The 26340-nt window shown below is 41.3% G+C and overlaps 1 protein-coding gene across 1 annotated transcript in view; it reads right to left on the bottom strand.

Annotated features, from left to right (window-relative positions):
- The window catches only part of LOC134356916 (metalloproteinase inhibitor 3-like), a 154516-nt gene that overhangs the window by 117399 nt on the left and 10777 nt on the right, over positions 1-26340 (bottom strand). The window lies entirely within an intron of this gene.

Here is a 26340-nt window from a genome sequence, read left to right as displayed (position 1 = left end):
AGAGAGGGGGTCAAATAGATCTGCATTCACTAGCGTTTAGATCAATGAGACGAGATCTCATTGAAATATTCAAAATTCTAGTAGGGCTTGACTAGCTAGAATTGATTCAACTTACTGTGGGGATTGTGGCGGATGCTACAGCTCATACCAGAGTTTGTAGTCTTAGGATACAGAATTGATATGGAAGGTCCTGAACCAGAGGATCATTTTTCTTTTTACCAAGAGGACTGTGGAAAATGAAATTAATACATTTTTATATGCTAAAACCATAAAAAGTTCTAAGGAGAGAGCCAAACTGGGATGGAGGGTCAGCCATGACTGCATTGAAAGACAGTGCAGGCTTTGTACATGGCTCATGCTCCTATTTTTGTATGGCTATGAAAATAACAGATAGATTTCTATATCTTTTATCTATTACTTCTAAAGCCATTCTACTAGCCTATCTTTAAAGAAACATAGAAAACCTACAGCACAATACGGCTCTTTGGCCCACAATGCCGAACATGTACTTACTTTAGAAATTACGTTTGTACCTAGGTTACCCATAGCCCTCCATCTTTCCAAGCTCCATGTACCCATCCAAGAGTCTCTTAAAAGACCCTAGTGTATCTACCTCCACCACTGTCACTGGCAGCACACTCCACTCACCACTCTGCATAAAAACCTCACCCCTGACATCTCCTCTGAACCTACTTCCAAGCACCTTAAAACTGTGCCCGCTTGTGTTAGCCATTTCAGCCCTGGGAAAATTATTTTCTTAACAGGTTACATTTCCAAACCTTGCAGCAATCCATAACACTTTTCAGAGTTGTGTCCTTTAGCCCACAGAGGTCAAATCACTATTGAATATCAAAATTGCATCACCATGCAGAGCCTTGGGAAATTTCTCATAATACCTCCTTTAGTATACAAAACAATGATTCATCACAAACCAATTCCTGTTACTGTTCCATTAATTCTTGGCTTTAATTTTTCTAATATTCCTATTATATATTGGCTTATGAAACAACTTTTAAAGATCACATACATATTAACTACACTCTCCCATCCATTTGTTATTTAAAAAATCAAGTCAGTCAAACATAATTTTCATTTAATCAAACTAAATTAATTAGCCTATAATTGTCCAGTTTAACTTTCTTCAATGTTCCGAACAACTGTGTAATATTTGCAAACTTTCAATGCTCCTTTCAATCCTTTATCTAGCTAGTTCCGGAAAATGGTGGCCAACACCTCCATTATTTTAATCCCTACTGCATTCAGCAACCTAGGATTAATTCAGCTTGTGACGTTTCCACATAAGATCTTTCAATTGGCTTCTAACTCTCCGAGTATCTAGTCTAACAGCAATTTCTTTGTAAAAGTTTTCTTCCTTGAAAACACCAAAGCAAAACACTCATTTAGGAGTTGAGTCACGCTTTCTATCTGCACCAACAGTTTTCTATCTTGGTCATTACTCAGCTTCGCCACTCTTCTGACAACCTGCTTCACTGTTGATATGGCCATTGCAGACTTTTGGATTCTCTTTCATGTTCATTGTCAATTTCACTTGCTTTCATATTATTGCTCATTCCCGACTTTTACCATATTTCCTGTAGTTTTTAACCTGAAGTTTTATTCTTCCTTATATTTTCAGGCCTGCATCTTATTTACATCCCCTATTTGTTCCATTCTACTATGACCTTTTTGTAACACTGGAAACTCTGATTTTGTTTGGCTAATTTTGATGTTATCAGAAAGGATCTAGCAAGTGTGGATTGGGACAGGCCATCTTCTGGCAAAGGTGTACTTGCTAAGTGGGAGGATTTCAAAAATGAAATTTTGAGAGTACATTTCTGTCAGAAAAAAAGGCAAAGATAACAGGTTTAGAGAACCTTGGTTTTTGAGAAATATTTGAGGCCTTGGTAAAGAAAGAGGTGTATAGCAGGTATAGGCAGGAAGGGACAAATGAAGAACTTGAGGAGTACAAGAAGTGCAAGAGAACACTTAAGAAGGAAGGCTTAAAGAAGACATGAGGTTGCTCTAGCAGACAAGGTGAAGGAGAATCCCAAGGGCTTCTACAGATATATTAAGAGCTGAAGAATAGCAAGCAACAAAATTAGTTTTCTTGAAGATCAGAGTGGTCAGCTATGCATGGAGCCGATTTTTTTCAGCTGTAGTTACTCAGGAGTTGGACATAGAAGTGAGACAAAACAGCAGTGCGGTCATGGACCATATACAGATTACAGAGGAGGAGGTATTTGCTTGAAATAAACAAGGTGGATAAATCCCAGGGCCTAACAAGGTGTTCCCTAGGACCTAGTGGGAGGCTAGCGCAGAAATTGCAGGAGCCCTGGCAGAGATATTTAAGAACAACCACAGTAACACGTGAGGTGCTGGAAGATTGGAGGATAGCTGATGCTATTCTGCTGTTTAAGAAACACTATAAGAGTAAGTCAGAAATTTGATAGACTGATGAGCCTGACATCAGTCCAGATGAAGGGTCTCGGCCCAAAACATCAACTATACTTTGTTTCCATAGATGCTCCCTGGCCTACTGAGCTCCTCCAGCATTTTGTGTATGTTGCTTGGATTTCCAGCACCTGCAGATTTTCTCTTGTTTGTGATCAGTAGTGAAAAGTCAATGGAAGGTATTCTAAGTTCTTGGATAGACATGGGCTGATAAGGGATAGTCAATATGGCTGTGTGCAGTAGGTGCATCTAACCAATAGTATGCCGTTTTTTGAGGAAGTTACCAGGAAAGTTGATGAAGGCAACACAGTAGATATTGTCTACATGGACTTTAACAAGGCCCTTGACAAGGTCTCGCATGCGAGGTTGGTCACGAAGATTCAGTCACTCAGTATTCAAGGTGAGGCAGTAAATTGGAGAAGACATTCACTTTGTGAGACAAGCCAGAGAGTGGTTGCCTCCCTGACTGGAGGCTGTGACTAGTGGAGTGCCACAGGGATCAGTGCTGGCTCCATTGTTGTTTGTCATCTATATCAACGATCTGGATGATAATGTAGTAAACTGGATCAGCAGATTTGCAGATGACACCAAGAATGTGAGCATAGTGGCCAAGAAAGATATCAAAGCCTGCAGCAAGATCTGGACCAGTTGGAAAAAGAGCTGAAAAATGGCAGATGGAATTTAGTGCAGACAGGTGTAAGGTGTTGCAGTTTGAGTGGAAAAACAGGGTAGGACATATACGCTGAGCTGTGGGGCACTGAAGAATGAGGTAGAATAGAGGGATCTGGGAATACAGATCTATAATTCCTTGGAAGTGGTGTCACTGGTAGGGTTGTAAAGAGAGCTTTTGACACATTGGCCTTCATTAGTCAAAATATCGAGTACAGAAGGTGAGATGTTACGTTGAAGTTGTACAAGAGGTTGGTAGGGTCTAATTTGGAATATTGTGCACCATTCTGATCAGTAGCGTATCTACAGGAAAGATACTGATAAGGTTGAAAGAATGCAGAAAAAACCTACAACGACGTAGATTTTCTACACCGTGTTACTGGTTGGAAAAATAGCACAGCAGTGCTCAGTCAGGACAGACTGGAGAACTCGTTTAATGAGGCTTTATGGGTGAAAGTGAGGAATAAGAAAGGTATGACCACGTTAATGCAGCTGTATTATAGACCACCCAACAGTCCATAGGATTGAGGGGAACAAATTTGTAGCAAGATCACAGACTGTTGCAAGAAACATAAGGTTGTTATAGTAGGTGATTTTAACTTTCCACTTATTGACTGGGACTCCCATATTGTTAAAGGATGAGTTGGAATAGAGTTTGTCAGATGTGCTCAGGAAGGTTTCTTTAATCCCAACGAAGTCCCAATGGAAGAGTGTGTGATAGTGATCTACTATTAAGGAATGAGACAGGGCAGGTGACAGAAATTTGTGCAGGGGAACACTTTGCATCTAGTGATTACAATGCCATTAGTTTCAAAGTAATATGGAAAAAGATAGGTCTGGTCCACAATTTGAGACTCTAAGGCCAATTTTGACAGTATCAGAAAAGATCTGGCAAGTGTGGATTGGGACAGGCTGTTTTCTGGCAAAGGTGTGCTTGGTAAGTGGGAAGCCTTCAAAAGTGAAATTTTGAGAGTACAAAACTTATATATGCCTGTCAGAATAAAAGGTAAAGGTAACAGATTTAAGGAACCTTGGTCTTCAAGAGACATTGAGGCCCTGGTTAAGAAATGAAAGAAGGTGCACAGCAAATAACAGTATAGGCAGGCAGGAACATGTGAGGTACTTTTGGAGTATAAGAGTACAAGAGAACACTTATGAAAGAAATCAGGAGGCGTAAAGAAGGCATGTGGTTGCCCTAACAGACAAGGTGAAGGAGAATCTGAAGAGATTCTACAGATATGTTAAGAGCAAAGGGATTGCAAGGGACAAAACTGGTCCTCTGGTAGATTAAAATGGTAACCTATGCATGGAGCCAAAAGACATGGGGTAGAAATTAAATAGATTTTTTGCACCTGTATATACTCAGGACATTTACACAGAGTCTATAGAAGAGAGGCAAAGTAACAGTGAGGTTATGGACCATATCCAGATTACTGAGGAGGAGGTGTTTGCTGTTTTGAGGCAAATTAGGGTAGATAAATCCCCGGGGCCTGATAAGGTGTTCCCTCGGACCCTGTGGGAGGCAAGTGCAGAAATTGCAGGGGACTAGTGGAGATATTTAAATCACCCTAGCGACAGTTGAGGTACTGGAAGATTGGAGGATAGCTATTGTCATTCTGCTGTTTAAAAAAGGTTCCATAAATAACCCAGGAAATTAAAGGTTGGTGGGCCTGACATTGGTATTAGGAAAATTATTGAAAAGTATTCTAAAGGAACAGATATCTGAATGTTTGGATAGATATACACCGATAGTCAGCATGGCTTGGTGCATGATAAGTCATTATCTAACCAATCTTATAGAGTTTTTTGAGGAAGTTACTAGAAAAGTTGATGAAGGCAAGGCAGTGGCTGTTGTCTACATGGACTTCATCAAGGCACTTAACAAGGTCCCACATGGGAAGTTGGTCAAGAAGTTTCAATCACTCAGCATTCAAAATGAGGTAGTAAACTGGATTAGAATTGGCCTTGTGGGAGAAGCCAGAAAGTGGTAGTAGAGGATTGCCTCTCTGACTGGAGGCCTGTGACTAGTGGAGTGCTGCAGGGATCATTGCTGGAACCATTGCTGTTTGTCATTCATCTCAATGATCTGGATTATAATGTGGTTAACTGACTCAGCAAATTTGCGGACAACACTAACATTGGGGGTGTAGTGGACACTGAGGAAGACTACCAGTGCTTGCAGCAGAATCTGGAACAGCTGGAAAAAAATGGGCTCAAAAACGGCAGATGGAATTTAATGCAGACAAGTGGCAGGACCAGCTAGGGAAAGTGTACCATATAGCCTACTGTATAATATGGGACTATTTTATGTGGTAGTAACACGTTATTGAGTATGCGTCATTAGGCACGTATTGATCTGTATATATGTGTTGAGTTCGGGTTTTGTAAGTAAAAGCCCCTGTTAACTTAGCTCCAGTCTCTAGTGTTTTTATTAATGATATTGTTGTGTAAATGGCCATATACACAACAGAAGGTCTTACACAGTTAATGGTAGGGCACTGAAGAGAGCAGTATAACAAAGGGATCTGGGAATACAGGTCCACAATTCATTGAAAATGATGGCATGGGTAGATAGGGTCGTTAAGAAAGCTTTTGGCATATTGGCCTTCATACATCAAAGTACTGAGTACAAGAGATGGGATGTTATGCTGAAGTTGTACAAGACATTCATGGAGCCTAATTTAGGGTACTGTATGTAGTTTTGCTTACCTACCTACAAGAAAGAAGTACAGAAAAAAAAATTCAAGGATGTTGCTGGGTGCTGGGACCTGAGGGCCCGAGTTATAAAGAATGATTGAATAGGTTCAGACTTTATTCCTCGGAATGTAGAAGATTGAGAGGGGATTTGATAGAGGTATAGAGAAGTTATGATGGGTATAGATAGGGTAAATAAAAGCAGGCTTTTTACACTGAGGTTTGGAGGGACTACAACTAGAGTCATGCATTAAGGGTGAAAGGTGAAAAGTTAAGGAGAACATGAGAGGAAACTTCTTCACTCAGAGGATCATGAGAGTGTGGAACAAGCAGCCAACTTAAGTGGTGCACGCAAGCTTAATCTCAGCTTTTAAGAGAAGGTTGGATAAGTACATGGATAGTAGGGGTATGGAAGGCTATAGTCTGGGGGCAGGTCAATGAGACTAGGCAAACTAATAGTTGAGCACAGACTTGATGGGCCAAAGGGCCTGTTTTTATACTGTAGTGTTCTATGACTATGACTCTGAAAGGCATCAGGGATACTGAGAAGATGGTATTTGGATAGGAGATGAATCATGATCATGTCATGTGGTGAAGGAGGCTTCATTGGACTAATGGCATAATCGCAATTATATTTTTAATAGAAACCATAGAAAAACTACAGCACAGAAACAGGCCTTTTGGCCCTTCTTGGCTGTGCCGAAGCATTTTCTGCCTAGTCCCACTGACCTGCACACGGACCATATCCCTCCATACACCTCCCATCCATGTATCTATCCAATTTATTCTTAAATGTTAAAAAAGAACCCACATTTACCACCTCGTCTGGCAGCTCATTCCATACTCCCACCACTGTGTGAAGAAACCCCCCTTAATGTTCCCTTTAAACTTTTTCCCCCTCACCCTTAACCCATGTCCTCTGGTTTTTCTCTCCCCTTGCCTCAGTGGAAAAAGGCTGCTTGCATTTACTATCTATACCCATCAGAATTTTATATACCTCTATCAAATCTCCCCTCATTCTTCTACGCTCCAGGGAATAAAGTCCTAACCTATTCAACCTTTCTCTGTAACTGAGTTTCTCAAGTCCCGGCAACATCCTTGTAAACCTTCTCTGCACTCTTTCCACCTTATTTATATCCTTCCTGTAATTTGGTGACCAAAACTGAACACAATACTCCAGATTCTGCCTCACCAATGCCTTATACAACCTCATCATAACATTCCAGCTCTTATACTCAATACTTTGATTAATAAAGGCCAATGTACCAAAAGATCTCTTTGTGACCCTATCTACCTGTGACGCCACTTTTAGGGAATTTTGTATCTGTATTCCCAGATCCCTCTGTTCTACTGCACTCCTCAGTGCCTTACCATTAACCCTGTATGTTCTACCTTGGTTTGTCCTTCCAACGTGCAATACCTCATACTTGTCTGTATTAAACTCCATCTGCCATTTTTCAGCCCATTTTCCCAGCTGGTCCAATGTTTTTTTTAAGATTTCTGTGCAACTGGAGTCACATATTTATCATGTTTTGCCAATTTGCATCAGACAACTCATGCTTGTGGAATTGATATGACCACTTTTAACCACAAATATACACAGTTTATTCTGTTTGTGAGTAATTATATATTCATTTGAAAATTATAATCAACATTTCAAGAGACTTTAAAACAAAAAATAAGTATATACAGAAAGGCACCTTAATAATCTCCATAGATAGTTTTAGCTGTAAAACCTACTACAGTAATTTGTAAAGCTGACTCAGGTGCTATATAATTTTGCTTTATGCTTAAAGCAGCACCATTTTGTTCCTAAAGCTTCAAATATTTTGTGGAAGCATTGAGCTAGACTTTTCTTTCAGCAACAAGTGAACAGTTCCAGACATTCAATGTACTTCGACTTCTGATGACCTTGTGAGATTTTTCATTAGAATATATTGTAAATTACAGAAACAAACTAGCATAACACAACCATATATGAATTCAACACCAAGCATTTGCATACATTCAGAATTAATGGTGAGGAATAATAGTAAGATTACAATGAAGAAAACTTACCCACAATGTTTGGATAGCAGACGTACTCAATTAAACATAGAAATCCAGATTTGGTTTTCCTCCACATGGTATGCTGCTTGCAGCCTTCTGTAGTCTAATCCTAAAGTATCACTGAACTGATGAGATCATCGGTATTTATAAATTATTCTCAAAAAAATATGGTGACACTGAGTTCTTAATCATCCACTTAGTCAATTACTGCAAAAAATCTCAATGGGCATGAAAACTGGATTTTATACATATAGTTTGCTATTCCTCCAAATAAATATTTGAAGATTCTATTTTGTATAAATCTTTTAAAAATTAATTTATTTTGCCTCATTTATTTATGGTATTTCAACATATATTAAAATATAAAGTCATAGACTACTACAACACAGAAACAGACCTTTCACCCATCCAGTCCATGCCGATCTGATCTTCTGTAGCTAATCAAACCCCTTAAATGTTACAACTGAACCCATGTCTACTACTTTCATAGGTATCCCATTCACACTCACACCAATGAATTTCCCTTCAATATTTCACCTGTTACCCTAAACCTATGAACTCAAGTTCTCATCTCACTCAACCTGACGAGAAAGAGATTGCATACCCTCCATAATATTGTATACTGCTATAAAATCTCCTGATTCTCATATGCTCCAGGGAATAAACTCCAGACTATTCAAACATTCCCTGCAACTTCTCAACCCCTAGTAACATCCTTGCAAATCTTCCCTGCACTCTTTCAGCTTATTGATATCTTACCTGTAGATAGATGACCAAAATTGCACAAAATACTCCACATTTAGTCTCATCAATTTCTTGTCCAACTTCAACATTATATTTTAATTCTTGTGCTCAGTGCCCTGATTTATGAAGCCCAAAAACATTCTTTATGATACTAAGTACCTGTAATGTTACTTCCAATGAATTATGGAACTGTACTCCCAGGTCTCTCTGTTCTACTGCGTAATTCAGAGCCCATTGTTCACTGTGTAAATCATACTCTCATTTGTCCTCCTAAAGTGTAATACTTCACATTTGTCTGCAAAAAAATTCATTCTGCCATTTTCCCAGCTGGTCCAGATCACACTGCAAACTTTGATAGCCTCCCTCACTGTTCATTACACCCCCAATCTCAGTATAATCGCAAATTTGTTGATCCCACTTACCACACTATCATGCAAATCATTAATATAGATGATAAACAACAATGTATGCAGCACCACTCCCTGTAACACAGCACTCATCATAGGCCTCTGTTGAGAGAGATAGCCATCTACTGCCTTTCTCGGGCTTCTCCCACTAAGCCAATGTTTGATCCAATTGGCTACTTCATTTTAAATGCCAAGTGACTTCAATTTCTGGATCAGCCTCCCATGCAGAACTTAATCAAAAGCCTCGTTATGGTCTATGTAGACAATGTTCACCACCTTCCTTCATCAATCTTCTAGGTAACCTCTTCAAAAAAAACTATGATTGGTTAGAATGACCTACTATGCACAAACCCATGTTGACTGTTGCTAATAAAGCCCTGTTTACCCAAATAATTACATAGCCTGTCCCTTAGAATACATGGGTTTAAGGTAAGGGGTGGGAAGTTCAAGGGGGATATTAGAGGAAGGTTTTTTACTCAGAGAGTGGTTGGTGTGTGGAATGCATTGCCTGAGTCAGTGGTGGAGGCAGATACACTAGTGAAGTTTAAGAGACTACCAGACAGGTATATGGAGGAATTTAAGGTAGGGGGTTATATGGGAGGCAGGGTTTGAGGGTCAGCACAACATTGTGGGCCGAAGGGCCTGTAATGTGCTGTACTATTTTATGTTCTATGTTCTATACCTCCTGACATCTGGCACACTGGTCTATAATTTTCTGGATTGTTCTTAGATACTGTCTTGAACAACAGAACATTAGCTATCCTCCAGCACCTCATCCACGGCTAAGAACAATTTAAGTATCTTAGCCAGGGCCCCTGCAGTTTCAAACTCTGAATCAGCAAATTTTTTCATAAATGCTGCTTCCTCAGAAATTTTTTGTGGATATGATAGACCGCATAAAGCTGAACACAAACATAATTTAGAATTTGGAGAAACAAGAAATTAACTTTTATTAAATATATTGTGTTTAATTGAATAACCGTGCTGATGCTTTGCAATTGTTCAACTGAGCTAAAGATGTTTTGTTGATGATTTTCATTTGTGCTCATTGAATGAGGCTTCTCACTTAAGTGTCCAACGATGATCAGTCACCAGTGACTGATTCCAGTTGCCCTGATACAATTTCTCCATGACCGCAATGTCCTGGTGAAACCTTTCACCATGACAGTGCCAAGATTTGCAGCAAAGAAGTCTGAATGGCAATGCAGAAAATGAAACTTCAGTGAAATGTTGCACTTCATGGTTTTGTGTATTTGAAGCATGTTGTCAACCAGCTTCACAGTAATTTGGTACTCTATAGTTGCCAAGAAAATCTTCAACAACATTCTTGAATGCTTTCCATGCGATTTTCTCTTGTCCCACTAGAAGTTCTTTGAATTGCCTGTCATTGATGAACTGTTTGGTTTGTGGACCAACAAAATTGTCTTTCTTAATCTTGGCATTAGTTATTCTGGGAAACATCTTAAATATCAAAATCCTTCACAGAAATTTTTGTGCCTGGTGACAGTAGATTTTATCCTTGCAGTCTTGAACCCAGTAATTCTACTTTTGCATTTGACAACTGCAGGTCCATGACCAGGTCATTTAACTCAGATTGAGTTATCAGATGAGGCTCACTCAATATAAAACGTTCAAAATCTGTATCAATACCAGTGTCGTATTCCACTCCTGGCTTGTGAATCATGGCGTCTTTGTGTGATTCCTCTAAACTCCATGTCTCTGGTGATTTCGGTACTAGAAGACTATCATTATGCAGCACAGGTCTCATGGCTGAATGGCAATTGGGTAATCCATGGATTTTGTGTTTTTAGCAGAGACCAGACACACTGGTCAGAAAGAAGTAGCATCGTGCTTGACTAATCTTCTGGAATTTTTCGAGGATGTAACTATGAAAATGGACAAGGGAGAACCAGTGGATGTAGTGTACCTGGACTTTCAGAAAGCCTTTGATAAAGTCCCACATAGGAGATTAGTGGGCAGAATTAGGGTACATGGTATTGGGTGCAGAGTACTGACATGTATTGAAAATTGGCTGGCTGACAGAAAACAAAGAGTAGTGATTAACAGGTCCCTTTCGGAATGGCAGGCGGTGACCAGTGGGGTACCGCAGGGTTCAGTGCTGGGACCACAGCTGTTTACAATATATATTAATGTTTTAGATGAGGAAATTAAAAGTAACATTAGCAAATTTGCCGATGACACAAAGCTGGGTGGCAGTGTGAAATGTGGGGAGGATGTTATGAGAATGCAGGGTGACTTGGACAGGCTGGGTGAGTGGGCAGATGCAGTTTAATGTGGATAAATGTGAGGTTATCCACTTTGGTGGTAAGGATGGGAAGGCAGATTATTATCTAAATGGAGTCAAGTTAGGAAAAGGGGAAGCACAACAAGATCTATGTGTTCTTGTACATCAGTCACTGAAAGCAAGCATGCAAGTACAGCAGGCAGTGAAGAAAGCTAATGGCATGCTGGCCTTCATAACAAGGGGAATTTAATATAAGAGCAAAGAGGTCCTTCTGCAGCTGTACAGGGCCCTGGTGAGACCACACCTGGAGTACTGTGTGAAGTTTTGGTCTCCAAATTTGAGGAAGGACATTCTTGCTATTGAGGGAGTGCAGCGTAGGTTCACAAGGTTAATTCCCGGGATGGCGGGATTGTCATATGTTGAAAGGTTGGAGCAACTGGGCTTGTATACTCTGGAATTTAGAAGGCTGAGAGGGGATCTTATTGAAACATTTAAGATTATTAAAGGATTGGACATGCTGCAGGCAGGAAGCATGTTCCCGCTGATGGGTGAGTCCAGAACCAGAGGCCACAGTTTAAGAAGGGGTAGGCCATTTAGAACGGAGTTGAGGAAAAACTTTTTCACCCAGAGAGTGGTGGATATATGGAATGCTCTGCCCCAGAAGGCTGTGGAGGCCAAGTCTCTGGATGCTTTCAAAAAAGAGATGGATAGAGCTCTTAAAGATAGCAGAACCAAAGGTTATGGGGATAGGGCAGGAACTTGGATACTGATAGTGGGTGATCAGCCATGATCACAGTGAATGGCGGTGCTGGCTCGAAGGGCTCAATGGCCTACTCCTGCACCTATTGTCTATTGTCTGTCACATGATCCTTCTGCTCTCACCATATCATCAGAATAGTGAATAATAGTGACTTACTTGAGAGTACCTCTGAGCCAAACTCTAAGATCAACAGCACATGTTGCGTAAGAAATGTGAGCAGCCCAGGCTTTCTCTTGGTTGCCAACTTAACACATAAACGAGAGCTCAAAAGCTTTCTTAATAAGAGGAGTCATGCTCAGTCTTTGAGATTTCAGTGTACACTAGCCACAAATATAACAGAAAGTACAATGGCTGTTGCAACATTGACGAGACATTTTGCTGTCACGAATACTCCTGAAAATATAATTACTTTATTATAGTGATGACACAATATGCTATGCATATAGAGCATGCATATCAATGTAATTGCAAAGCTATATACATATATACACATACATACACACACATTCCCGCGCCCGGCCCCCCCCCACCCTCCCAGGGGTGATTGACAAGTTCGTGGCCTAAGGTAGAAGGAGTCAATTTTAGAAAACCTAGCACATTTATTTTTCCCACACTTACACACTTAGTCCAGCAGTTGAGGAGCATACAGATCCCTTCTTTGTAGAAGTCGACGTCTTGGACCTCCAGAAAGTGGTCCACAGCAGGGGTGATTGATATATTCATGGCCTAAGGTAGAAGGCAATGAGTTATTAACTTCAAACTTTCTGCATTTTCACTCAGAGGTGAACTGCACGTGCATGTAACGAGATCTGTATAACTCATTTCCATCTACCTTAGGCCACAAACTTATCAATCACCCCTGCTGTGGACCACCTGGAGGTCCAACACACTCTCGTTACATGCACCATGAGATCATGGACCATTCAGAAATCTGATGACAGAGGGGAAGAAGCTGTTCCTAAAATGTTTGAGTATGCATCTTCAGGCTTCTGTACCTCCTCCTTGATGGTAGTAATAAGAAGAGGGATGTTGTGGATGGTGAGTGTTCTTCATGATGTCCTCAGTGGTGGGGAGGTAGTGCCCATAATGGAGTTGGCTGAGTTTACAATATTGCAGCTTTTTCCAATCCCATGCAGTGACCTCTCCACACCATTCAACGATGCAACCAGTTAGAATGCTATCCATGCTACATCTGTGGAAATTTGCTAGAGTCTTTGAAGACATACCAAATCTCCTCAAACTGTTAATGAAAAATTGCCGCTGTCATGTCTTTGTTGTAATTGCATCAATATGCTGGGTATATTATAGATCTTCAGAGAATTTGACACTAGAAACTTGAACTGTGCAGTCTTTCCACTGCTGATCCCTCAATGAATGTTGATGTGTGTTCCCCCAACATCCCCTTCCTGAAGTCTACAGTCAACTTTCTTGTCTTATTAATGTTGAGTTCAAGGTTGTTGTTGTGACACCACTGAACCAGTCCATTAATTTTACTCCTAAATGCCTCCTCATCACCATTTATATTCTGCTAACAACAGCTCTGTCATCAGCAAATTTATAAATAATGTTTGAGTTGTGCTTAGCCACACAGTCATAAGAGCAAAGAGAGTAGAGCAGTGGGCTAAGCATGAATCCATGAGGAGCACCCAAGTTCAATGTCAGCGAATAGGAGATGTTATTTCTGTTCAGCACTGACTGCAGTCTCCCGATGAGGAAGTCAAAGATCCCACTGAAGAAGGGAGTACAGAAGCCCAGATTCTGAAGCTTGCTGATTAGTACTGATGGAATGGTGGTGCTAAATGTTGAGCTGTAATCAATAAACAGCAGCCTGACATAGGTATTACCAAGGCTCAGTGGAGAGTCAGTGAGATTGCACTCGCTGTGGACCTGTTGTGACAGTAGACAAATTGCAGTGGGTCCAGGCAGGAGTTAATTCTAGCTATGACCAACCTCTAAAGCACTTCATCAGACTAGAAGTGAGTGCTGCTGGCAATAGTTGTGAGAAAGCTCACCCTGCTCTACTTGAGCACAGTATGACTGATGCCCTTTTAAAGCAGTGGGAGATTATAAATGTCCTTCAACACACCAGTCAGTTGGTGGTTTTCAGTGCCCTACCAGATACACAGTTAGGACCTGATATCTTGTGAGGGTTCACCAACTTAAAATGTTCTGGCACTGGTCTCTGAGACAGATACCACAGGATCACCAGATGCTGCAAGGATTCGCACAGGTCTAGTTCATTCTCCCTTTCAAAACATTTCTGCTCTAGCCTCTCACAGGTCTAAGGAGACACCCTGTCAGGCCCCGGAGATTTATTCAATGCTATTCACCACAAGGCAGCCAGCATTTCTTCTTCCATAAGCTGGATATGATCCATGACCTCAATGCTCTTTTGCATCAGTTCTATAGACTTTGTGTCTGACTCCTGAGTAAATACAGATGTGAAAAAAAAATTTTTAGGAATTGTGTACAGTTCTGGTCACTGAATTATAGAAAAGATGTCAACAAAATAGAGAGAGTACAGAGGAGATTTACTAGAATGTTACCTAGGTTTCAGCACATAAGTTACAGAGAAAGGTTGAACAAGTTAGGTCTTTATTCTTTGGAGCGTAAAAGGTTGAGGGGAGACTTGATAGAGGTATTTAAAATTATGAGGGGGATAAATAGAGTTGGCGTGGATAGGCTTTTTCCATTGAGAGTAGGTGAGATTCAAACAAGAGGACATGAGTTGAGAGTTAAGGGACAAAAGTTTAGGGGTAATACGATGGGGAACTTCTTTACTCAGAGAGTGGTAGCTGTGTGGAATGAGCTTCCAGTAGAAGTGGTAGCGGCAGGTTCAATTTTGTCATTTAAAAAAAAATTGGATAGGTATATGGACAGGAAAGGAATGGAGGGTTATGGGCTGAGTGCAGGTAGATGGGACTAGGTGAGAGTAAGCATTCAGCACGGACTAGAAGGGCCGAGATGGCCTGTTTCCGTGCTGTAATTGTTATATGGTTATATGATTTAAATGTAAAGAGGCAATACACTGTTAAGGCAAGATGCTTAACAGTGTTGACGAGCGCAGAGGAATCTTAGGGTCTATGTCTATAGCTCCCTGAAAGTGGTTTCACAGGTTGGTAAGGTGGTTAAGAAAGCATAAGGCATGCTTTCCTTTATTAGTTGAGGCATTGAGTTCTAAAGTCAGGAAGTTATGTTGCAGCCCTATAAAACAGTAGTTTGGCCACATCTGGAGGTTTGCACACAGTTCTGGTCGCTCCATTATAGGAAGGATGTCGAAGCTTTAGAGAGGGTGCAGAAGAGGTTTACCAGGATGCTGCATTAGAGGGTTGTTTTCTCTGGAGCACGTGTGGCTGAGGGGAGATCTAAAAGAGGCTTATAAGGTCCACGTGAATGTAAAGAAAGTGGAAGGATATAGACAACAGATATATTGTGTAGGCAGAAGGGGTTGACCATTTGATTAATAATTTTAATTGGTTCAGCACAACATTGTGGGCTGAAGGGCCTGTTCCTGCACTGTACTGTTCTGTGACTTATGTTCTATCTACCCTATTTCTTCCAGCTCCATGCATAGATGACTACACTGATCTCCAAGAGGGCCAATTTTGTCCCTTATTATCCCTTTGCTCTTAAAATAGCTATAGAACCCCTTCAGATTCTTTCACCTTGTCTGCCAGAGCAATCTCACATTATCTTCTAGCATTGCCAATTTCTCTCGTGTTTTCTTCCATTACTTATACCCTCAAGCACTTCATTAGTTCCTAAATGCCGAAACCTGATATGCATCTCCTTCTTTTCTTTACCAGCCCTTAATATCCCTCAATAATCAAGATTCCCTAAACCTGTTAACCTTGTCTTTTATTCTCATAGGAGTACACAAATTCTTTAATCTCAATATTTAATTTTGAAAGCCTTCCACTTACTAAGCATCTCCTTGCCAGAAAACAGCCTATTCCAATCCATGTCTGCCAGATCTCTTCTGATGCCATCAAAAATTAGCCTTCTTCCAATTTAGAATTTCAATCCAAGGACCTGTCATATCCTTCTCCCTAACTGTCTTGAGTAAACTAATGGAATTATATTCACCACTTTAGTTGTGACCTCCATATATTAAGAAACATTCCTGAACATATTTGACAAACTCTATCCCATCCAATCCCCTTTTAGCACAGGAGTCCCAAACAATATGTCGCAAGTTTAAAAAAACTACTTAAAGCAACGGTATAGTTCTTGGAACTATCTGCTATCTCTCTGCAAATCTGTTTCTCTAAATCTTGATGATTATTGGGAGGTCTATAATATAGTCCCATTAACATGATCATCCCCTTTTTTATTCCTCAGTTCTACCAATATAGCCTTAATAAGTAATAAGCCCTCCATTATGTCCTCTCTGAGCACTGTCATAGCAATTTCACTGTGAGTACTACCAACCCTCCCTTTTTAGTGTCTCTCTCCTCTACTCCAGAACACTGAGCCACCAGTCCTGCCCTTCCTGCAACCAAGTCTCATTTATGGCTACAACACTCTGATCCATGCCTGAAGGTTGTCTGCCTTGTATACAATACTGCTTGCTTAGAAACAGACATATCCCATAACATCAGCCTTACCACACTCATCAACCAGTCAATTTCAGTCTTTGCTTGTAGGCTTAACATCTACTTCCCCCGCTGCCACCCTCTTGCAATTCTAGTTTCAAACACTTCCCCCCCTCCCCCGAGCAGCATTAGCATATTTTGCCTATTTTTTAAAGATACAGCACACATTAAACAGGCCCTTCCGGCCCAACAAGCCCGTGCTGCCCAATTACCCTCATGTAACCAATTAAAATACAAACCTGTAAGTCTTTGGAATATGGAGGAAATCGGAGCACCCAGAGGAAACACAACAGTCACGGGGAGAACGTACAAGCTCCTTACTGGGAGCGGCAGGAATTGAACCCAGTAGCTGACGCTGCTATAGTGTTACGCTAACTACTAAGCTACTGTACTACCCAAATCTAATTCCTATATTGCACTCTCTAAGAGTTAGTTAACATTGGCAGGTTTTATTTCTCGGTGCTGCGGGTGAGAATTTTTCAGTGTGAATCGTTGCTTCATCTGCTTGATGATATCATTATCTCAGACATCAAGATCATATCGCAGATGTCTCATGACAAGTGGCTTTAAGAAAAGTGAAATGCATGTCACAGAGGTTGTTAAATCACTGCAGGCAACTTTCATCAAGGCCACTGATAAGTGACATCACTCCTGACTACAAAGTTCAAACCACACTTGTACAAACATGATGTATTTGCTCCGGGCAGTATGGTATTATCTACATTATGTTGAAGGTTTTCTGGGTAAAGCTGCACAACATGCATCCTGTCATGTATTTTGCAATATACTCAGCTATTTGCAATCTATCATCATCAAATTTAATTAGAAAATAATTTGTTCCATTGCAACCTAGGCCCCAAACATTTCAGCCAGCAATCTTGCATTCTTATTGCATTGTAGCACTGAAAGTTGGTGCTGTTCAATTTTTTTTTAAATTTCAATTATTTACACTAATGTTCATAAAAAAATTCACTTTTTCTATTTAGCTTACTTCTATTCAACAAAGTGTAAAACTAGTGTATAATGGCAAAAAAAAAGGATCTATTTCATTCAACTGTTTGTTGGCTGATATTCAGAGATGTAGCAATAGATCAACCCGTCCTGCTGGTATCAGATACATTCCAGTCTACACGCCTTGCTTGTGTCATATGTCCCACTGATTTCATTTTTTTTTCCATCTCCCCTATTTACGGACAGGGCAGCTGTTGAAAATAAACAAAATAAAACATCAAAACCAACACAGCAAGTTATCATTCTTAGTAAGGAATCTGAAAAAGCTTTCAACTCCATTTTACAGTAGTTAAACTTTGCTATATGCTCAAGTAATGCTTGAGATATTGGAATCTACTGTATACACTGTGGTACTACATTACTCTCTGAAGCCGAATCACAATTTTCCAATGCAGCAGTTTTCTCGCACTTAAAGCTTCACCCTGACTTTCCAGTCACATTTTATAAAGGTCATGGGATTGCATGTGTACAGTACATCTGGAAGTTGAATAAAAACATTGCTTAAGCGCATCTTGTGAAATGCCAGTACAGTCTTAGTCATCATTTCAAAACTGAGCAATACAAGTGATTGTGTTATTCAATGTTTATTATTAAATTCTCACTACTAATTATTAAATTAATCTCATTTCTCAACACCAAGAATTAATTACCAACATCAAAAGGTACAACTTAAATGCTACCTTATTTTAATTACCTTTATTTCTTTTGGATTTCAGCCAAAGAATAAATAACAAAGAAACCTGTTGTGCACAGGTTTCTCTCAATTCAAGCAAATATTTTGCTCAACAAGATATTTGCTCTACAGGTTTAACTACATTGTTTTGCCAGTGCTTGTTTTTTCTGCAGCAAATTCCAAATCAGTTCATTTTTCTTCCGCCCTCTATTTTGCAAATTATGATCTCCCCCAACTCTCTCACCTCACCTCCAATTTTATATTACCTCTCTAAATCTAAATGACCAAGCATATATTTGGGTGGGTTGGTAACACATAATCATAATTCTGGTTAATGGTCAGGATTTGGGCAAAGTATGTATGGTTTAACACAATTCATCTTTGTTCAGTAGCTATTTCAACAGCTAACCAAGAATTAGGCCTTAACTGCACAAGATATCATGGCCAGAAATACAACATATTAGTAGTTCTATCATAATATACAAGAATAAATGCTTTAATCACTAACATGAGTAAATAGTACACTGCCCTGTGTATGAGATCACTTTATTTCATCTTAATTCTCGTCACAGTACTTTAACAATTTTAGGTTTTGCACTGTATTGCTGCCATTAAACAAAATATACTGTATAACATATGCAAGTGATGATAAACCTAATTCTGATATGGGTCTCTATTGTGGACTGCGAGTGGGAAGGAACAGGGAGAGGGGAATGATGGTTGGGAAAAGGGGAAGAGAGAGGGGAGGGAGCAGGAAGCACTGGAGACACATTCTGTAATAACCAAATGACCTTGTCTGGTGTCTCATGCTGGATGTGTCTACACCCACGCCATCCCCCACCCCTACACTCCTCTGCCACCTATCCCACACCACTCCCATGGCACTCCACCCTCACCATTTCCAACATCCTTTGCTCCTCCCAGATTTACAAACTCGCTCTCTTTTTCACGTTGACAAATACAGCACTATGCAAAAGTCTCAGGCACCCAAGCTATATATAGATGCTTAAGACTTTTACACAGTATTGTACAAATCCACTGATTCATGGGATACACTCTCATATAATATTCATATAAAATGTTCTCATATCATATAATACAGACCATGAGACCATAAGACAAAGGAGCAGAAGTCGGCCATTCAGCCCATCGAGTCTGCTCCGCCATTCTACCATAAACTGATCCAATCTCCCATTTAGTCCCACTCCCCCGCTTTCTCACCGTAACCTTTGATGCCCTGGCTACTCAGATACCTATCAATCTCTGCCTTAAATACACCCAATGACTTGAGCTCCACTGCCGCCCGTGGCAACAAATTCCACAGATTCACCACCCTCTAGCTGAAAAAATTTCTTCGCATCTCTGTTCTGAATGGGCACCCTTCAATCCTTAAGTCATGCCCTCTCGTACAAGACTCCCCCACCATGGGAAACAACTTTGCCACATCCACTCTGTCCATGCCTTTCAACATTCAAAATGTTTCTATGAGGTCCCCCCTGATTCTTCTAAGCTCCAAGGAGTACAGTCCAAGAGCGGTCAAACGTGCCTCATATGTTAACCCTCTCATTCCCAGAATCATTCTAGTGAATCTTCTCTGAACCCTCTCCAACATCAGCACATCCTTTCTTAAATAAGGAGACCAAAACTGCACACAGTACTCCAAGTGAGGTCTTACCAGTGCCTTACAGAGCCTCAACATCACATCCCTGCTCCTATACTCTATTCCTCTAGAAATGAATGCCAACATTGCTTTCGCCTTCTTCACCACCGACTCAGCCTGGAGGTTAACCTTAAGGGTATCCTGTATGAAGACTCCCAAGTCCCGTTGCATCTCAGAACTTTGAATTCTTTCCCCATTTAAATAATAGTCTGCCCGTTTATTTCTTCTACCAAAGTGCGTAACCATACACTTTCCAACATTGTATTTCATTTGCCACTTCTTTGTCCAATCTAGCCAAGTCTCCCTGCAGACTCTCCGTTTCCTCAGCACTACCGGCCCCTCCACCTATCTTTGTATCATCAGCAAACTTAGCCACAAAGCCATCTATTCCATAATCCAAATCATTGATGTACAATGTAAAAAGAAGCGGCCCCAACACTGATCCCTGTGGAACACCACTGGTAACCGGCAGCCAACCAGAATAGGATCCCTTTATTCCCACTCTCTGTTTCCTGCCAATCAGCCAACGCTCTATCCACGTATGTAACTTTCCCATAACCCCATGGGCTCTTATCTTGTTAAGTAGCCTCATGTGTGGCACCTTGTCAAAGGTCTTCTGAAAATCCAGATATACAACATCCACTGCACCTCCCTTGTCTAGCCTACTTGTAATTTCCTCAAAAAATTACAATAGGTTTGTCAGGCAGGATTTTCCTTTAAGGAAACCATACTGAGTTCTGCCTATCTTGTCATATGCCTCCAGGTACTCCATAACCTCATCCTTGACAATCAACTCCAACAACTTCCCAACCACCGATGTCAAGCTAACAGGTCTATAACTTCCTTTTTGCTTCCTTTCCCCCTTCTTAAATAGCAAAGTGACATTTGCAATCTTCCAGTCCTCCAGAACCATGCTGGAATCTATTGACTTTTGAAAGATCATTGCTAATGCCTCCGCAATCTCCACAGCTACTTCCTTCAGAACACGAGGGTGCATTCCATCTGGTCTGGGAGATTTATCTCCCTTTAGACTATTCAGCTTCCTGAGTACTTTCTCTGTCGTAATTGTGACTGTGCACACTTCTCTTCCCTGACACCCTTGACTGTCTGGTATACTGCTGATGTCTTCCTCAGTAAAGACTGATGCAAAATACTTGTTCAGTTCCTCCACCATTTCCTTATCTCCCACTACAATTTCTCTGGCATCATTTTCTATCGGTCCTATATCTACACTCACCTGTCTTTTACTCTTTATATACTTGAAAAAGCTTTTAGTATCCTCTTTGATATTATTTGCTAGCTTCCTTTCATAGTTCATTTTTTCCCTCTTAATGACCTTCTTAGTTTCCTTTTGCAAGCTTTTAAAAACTTCCCAATCCTCTGTCTTCCCACTAATTTTTGCTTCCTTGTATGCCTTCTCCTTTGCATTAACTTTGGCTTTGACTTCTCTTGTCAGCCACGGTTGCATCCTTTTTCCATTCGAAAATTTCTTCTTTTTTGGAATATATCTGTCTTGCACCTTCATCACTTCTCGCATAAACTCCAGCCACTGCTGCTCTGTCGTCCTTCCGACTAATGTCCCTTTCCAGTCAACTTTGGCCAGTTCCTCTCTCATGCCACTGTAATCTCCTTTACTCCACTGAAATACCGACACATTGGATTTCAGCTTCTTATTCTCAAATTTCACAGTGAATTCAATCATGTTATGATCACTGCCTCCTAAGGGTTCCTTCACCTCAATCTCTCTAATCATCTCTGGTTCATTACACAATACCCAATCCAGTACAGATCCCCTAGTGGGCTCAACAACAAGCGGTTCTAAAAAGCCATCTCGTAGACATTCTACAAATTCTCTCTCTTCAGATCCAGTGCCGACCTGATTTTCCCAATCCACTTGCATGTTAAAATCCCCCACAATTATCATAACACTGCCCTTCTGACAAGCCTTTTCTATTTCCTGTTGTAATTCGTAGTCCACATCCCTGCAGCTGTTTGGAGGCCTATAAATAACTGCCATCAGGGTCCTTTTACCCCTGCGATTTCTTATCTCACCCCATAAAGATTCTGCACCTTCTGATCCTGTGTCACCTCTTTCTAGTGATTTAATATCATTTCTTACCAATAAAGCCACGCCACCCCCTCTGCCTACCTGCCTATCCTTCCGATACACCGTGTATCGTTGGACATTCAGCTCCCAGATGCATGCATCCTTTACCCACGTCTCAGTGATGGCCACAATATCATACCTGCCAATTGTAGCTGTACAACAAGATCATCCACCTTCTTCCTTATGCTGCGTGTATTTAAGTAGAACACCTTAAGTCCAGTATTTGGTAATTTTTGCTTTGATTGCACTGCAACTCATCCCAATGGTTACAAATTTGCCTCATCCCCTGCCTGCCCTTCCTGACATCTTTACCGCTCACTATCTTAGATTTATTTCTGTTTACCCCTTCCTCTGCGCTATCATTCCAGTTCCCATCCCCCTGCCAAATTAGTTTAAACCCCCCCTAACAGCTCTATTAAACCTTCTCACCAGGATGTTGGTTCCCTTCGGGTTCAGGTGTAACCCGTCCTTTTTGAACAGGTCATACTTTCCACAGAAGAGATCCCAATGATCCAAGAATCTGAAGCCCTGCCCCCTGCCCTAGTCTCTCAGCCACACATTCATCTGCCTGATCCCACTATTCTTGCCCTCGCTAGCACGTGACACAGGTAGCAATCCCCAGATTACTACCCTGGAGGTCCTGCTTCTCAGCTTCCTTCCTAACTCCCAGAAATCTTTCTTCAGGACCTCCTCCCTTTTCCTATCTATGTCATTGGTACCAACACATACCAATACAGTTGGCTGCTCGCCCTCTCCCTTCAGAACATTCTGGACCCAATCCGAGACATCCCATACCCTGGCACCTGGGAGAAAACACACCATGCGGGTATCTCTATCAGGGTCACAGAATCTCCTGTCTGTTCCCCTGACTATTGAATCCCCTATGACTATCACATTGTTCTTCTCCCTCCTTCCCTCCTGCACAACAGCACCAGGCTCAGTGCCAGAGACCCAGTCACCGTGGCTGTCCCCTGTCAGGTCATCCCCCTCAATAGCATCCAAAATAGACAATGGACAATAGTCAATAGGTGCAGGAGTAGGCCATTCGGCCCTTCGAGCCAGCACCGCCATTCAATGTGATCATGGCTGATCATCCACTACCAGTATCCAGTTCCTGCCTTATCCCGATAACCTTTGATTCCGCTATCTTTAAGAGCTCTATCCATCTCTTTTTTGAAAGCATCCAGAGACTTGGCCTCCACAGCCTTCTGGGGCAGAGCATTCCATATATCCACCACTCTCTGGGTGAAAAAGTTTTTCCTCAACTCTGTTCTAAATTGCCTACCCCTAATTCTTAAACTGTGACCTCTGGTTCTGGACTCACCCATCAGCGGGAACATGCTTCCTGCCTGCAGCATGTCCAATCCCTTAATAATCTTATATGTTTCAATAAGATCCCCTCTCAGCCTTCTAAATTCCAGAGTATACAAGACCAGTCGCTCCAATCTTTCGATATATGACAGTCCCGCCATCCCCAGAATTAACCTTGTGAACCTACGCTGCACTCCCTCAATAGCAAGAATGTCTTTCCTCAAATTTGGAGACCAAAACCGCACACAGTACTCCAGATGTGGTCTCACCAGGGCCCTTTACAGCTGCAGAAGGACCTCTTTGCTCTTATACTCAATTCCCCTTGTTATGAAGGCCAGCATGCCATTAGCTTTCTTCACTGCCTGCTGTACTTGCATGCTTGCTTTCAGTGACTGATGTAGTGCTTCCCCTTTTCCTAACTTGACTCCATTTAGATAATAATCTGCCTCCTCGTTTTTACCACCAAAGTGGATAACCTCAAATTTATCCATATTAAACTGCATCTACCATGCATCTGCCCACTCACCCAGCCTGTCCAAGTCACCCTGCATTCTCATAACATCCTCCCCACATTTCACACTGCCACGCAGCTTTGTGTCATCGGCAAATTTGCTAATGTTACTTTTAATTCCCTCATCTAAATCATTAATATATATTGTAAACAGCTGCGGTCCCAGCACTGAACCCTGCGGTACCCCACTGGTCACTGCCTGCCATTCCGAAAGGGACCTGTTAATCGCTACTCTTTGTTTTCTGTCAGCCAGCCAATTTTCAATCCATGTCAGTACTCTGCCCCCAATACCATGTACCCTAATTCTGCCCACTAATCTCCTATGTGGGACTTTATCAAAGGCTTTCTGAAAGTCCAGGTACACTACATCCACTGGCTCTCCCTTGTCCATTTTCATAGTTACATCCTCAAAAAATTCCAGAAGATTAGTCAAGCACGATTTCCCCTTCATAAATCCATGCTGACTCGGACCAATCCTGTTACTACTATCCAGATGTGTCATAATTTCATCTTTTATAATTGACTCCAGCATCTTTCCCACCACCGACATCAGGCTAACCGGTCTATAATTCCCTGCTTTCTCTCTTCCTCCCTTCTTGAAGAGAGGGACAACATTAGCCACCCTCCAATCCACAGGAACTGATCCTGAATCTATAGAACATTGGAAAATGATTACCAATGCATCCACGATTTCTAAAGCTACCTCCTTAAGTACCCTGGGATACAGACCACCAGGGCCCAGGGACTTATCAGCCTTCAGACCCAACAGCCTATCCAACACCATTTCCTTGCTAATATAAATTTCCTTCAATTCATCCATTACCCTAGGTCCTTTGGCCACTATTACATCTGGGAGATTGTCTGTGTCTTCCCTAGTGAAGACAGATCCAAAATACCTGTTCAACTCGTCTGCCGTTTCCTTGTTCCCCATAATGAATTCACCCGCTTCTGTCTTCAAGGGCCCAATTTTGGTCCTAACAATTTTTTTTCTTTTCACATACCTAAAGAAGCTTTTACTATCCTCCTTTATATTCTTGGCTAGTTTACCTTCGTATCTCATTTTTTCTCCATGTATTGCCTTTTTAGTTACCTTCTGTTGCTCTTTAAAAGTTTCCCAATCCTCCGGCTTCCCACTCGTCTTTGCTATGTTATACTTCTTCTCTTTTATTTTTATACTGTCCATTACTTCCCTTGTCAGCCACGGTCTCCCCTTACTCCCCTTAGGATCTTTCTTCCTCTTTGGAATGAACTGATCCTGCACCTTCCGCATTATTCCCAGAAATACTTGCCATTGCTGTTCCACTGTCATCCCTGTTAGGGTATTGTTCCATTGAACTTTGGCCAGCTCCTCCCTCATAGCACCATAATTCCGTTTGTTCAACTGTAATACTGACACTTCCGAGTTTCCCTTCTAAGATACTTGTTGCTGAGGGGGGCTGCCACAGGGGTGCTCTCCACTATCCGGGCAATTTCCTTCCCTCTCCTGACAGTCACCCAGTTTTCTGACCCCTGTAGCCTAGGGATGACTATCTCCCTGTAGCTCCTGTCTATCACCTCTTCACTTTCCCTAATAAGCAGTAGGTCATCAAGGTGCAGCTCCAGATCCCCAACGCGGTCTCTGAGGAGCTGCATCTCGGTGCACCTGACGCAGGTGTAGCCATCAGGGAGGCTGGAGGTCTCCCAGGATTCCCACATCTGACACCCTGAACAAAGCACTAACCCTGCAGACATGCTACCTAATTCTACAGGAATGAAATAAGGAAAAATAAGTCTACTCACCCACTTACCTCGCCAAGCACATGAACTTTTTAAACCGTTAGCATGTACCGTTAGCTGTGTGAGCTCTGCTGTTTTGATGCACTTGATTATATGCCAAAAATAAGAATGAATATCCTACAGTTGTCATGGACTTTATAAAGACACAAATGTGTACCCACAAAATCACTCAGGATGTTACTCAACCAGAACCCTGGATGAACCAAAAGATCCGTAATCTGTTGAGGGCTAGATGATGGCGTTCAAATTTTGCAACCCAGGAAAGAGGAAAAAGTTCCAGACATGACCTATAGAAAACTATCTCATATGTAAAATGGCAATTTCAGACCAAACTTGAAACACAGAAGGATGTTTGACAGCTGTGGTAGAGATTGAATGCCATCATCTCTTACAAAATAAAACCAAACAACAAAATGACAATAAGATTTTGTTCCCAGATAAGCTCAATGTCTTTTATGTTCACTTTGACCAATAAAACGTGGAAGCACCTTCACAAACTCCCATAGACCCAATGACATGTAATTTCAGTTTCTGAGACCAAAATACCAGCAGTCTTCAGGAGGACGTACCCACTAAAAGCATCTGGCCCAGATAGTGTACCTGACTGAGTACAGAAGACATGTGCTATCAACCGGCTGGAGTGTTTTTTTTACATCTTTAACCTCCACCTTCAGCAT

The sequence above is a fragment of the Mobula hypostoma genome, chromosome 15, assembly GCF_963921235.1.
Source record: "Mobula hypostoma chromosome 15, sMobHyp1.1, whole genome shotgun sequence".
Lineage (NCBI taxonomy): Eukaryota > Metazoa > Chordata > Chondrichthyes > Myliobatiformes > Myliobatidae > Mobula > Mobula hypostoma.
This window is presented reverse-complemented; position numbering and strand designations above follow the sequence as displayed.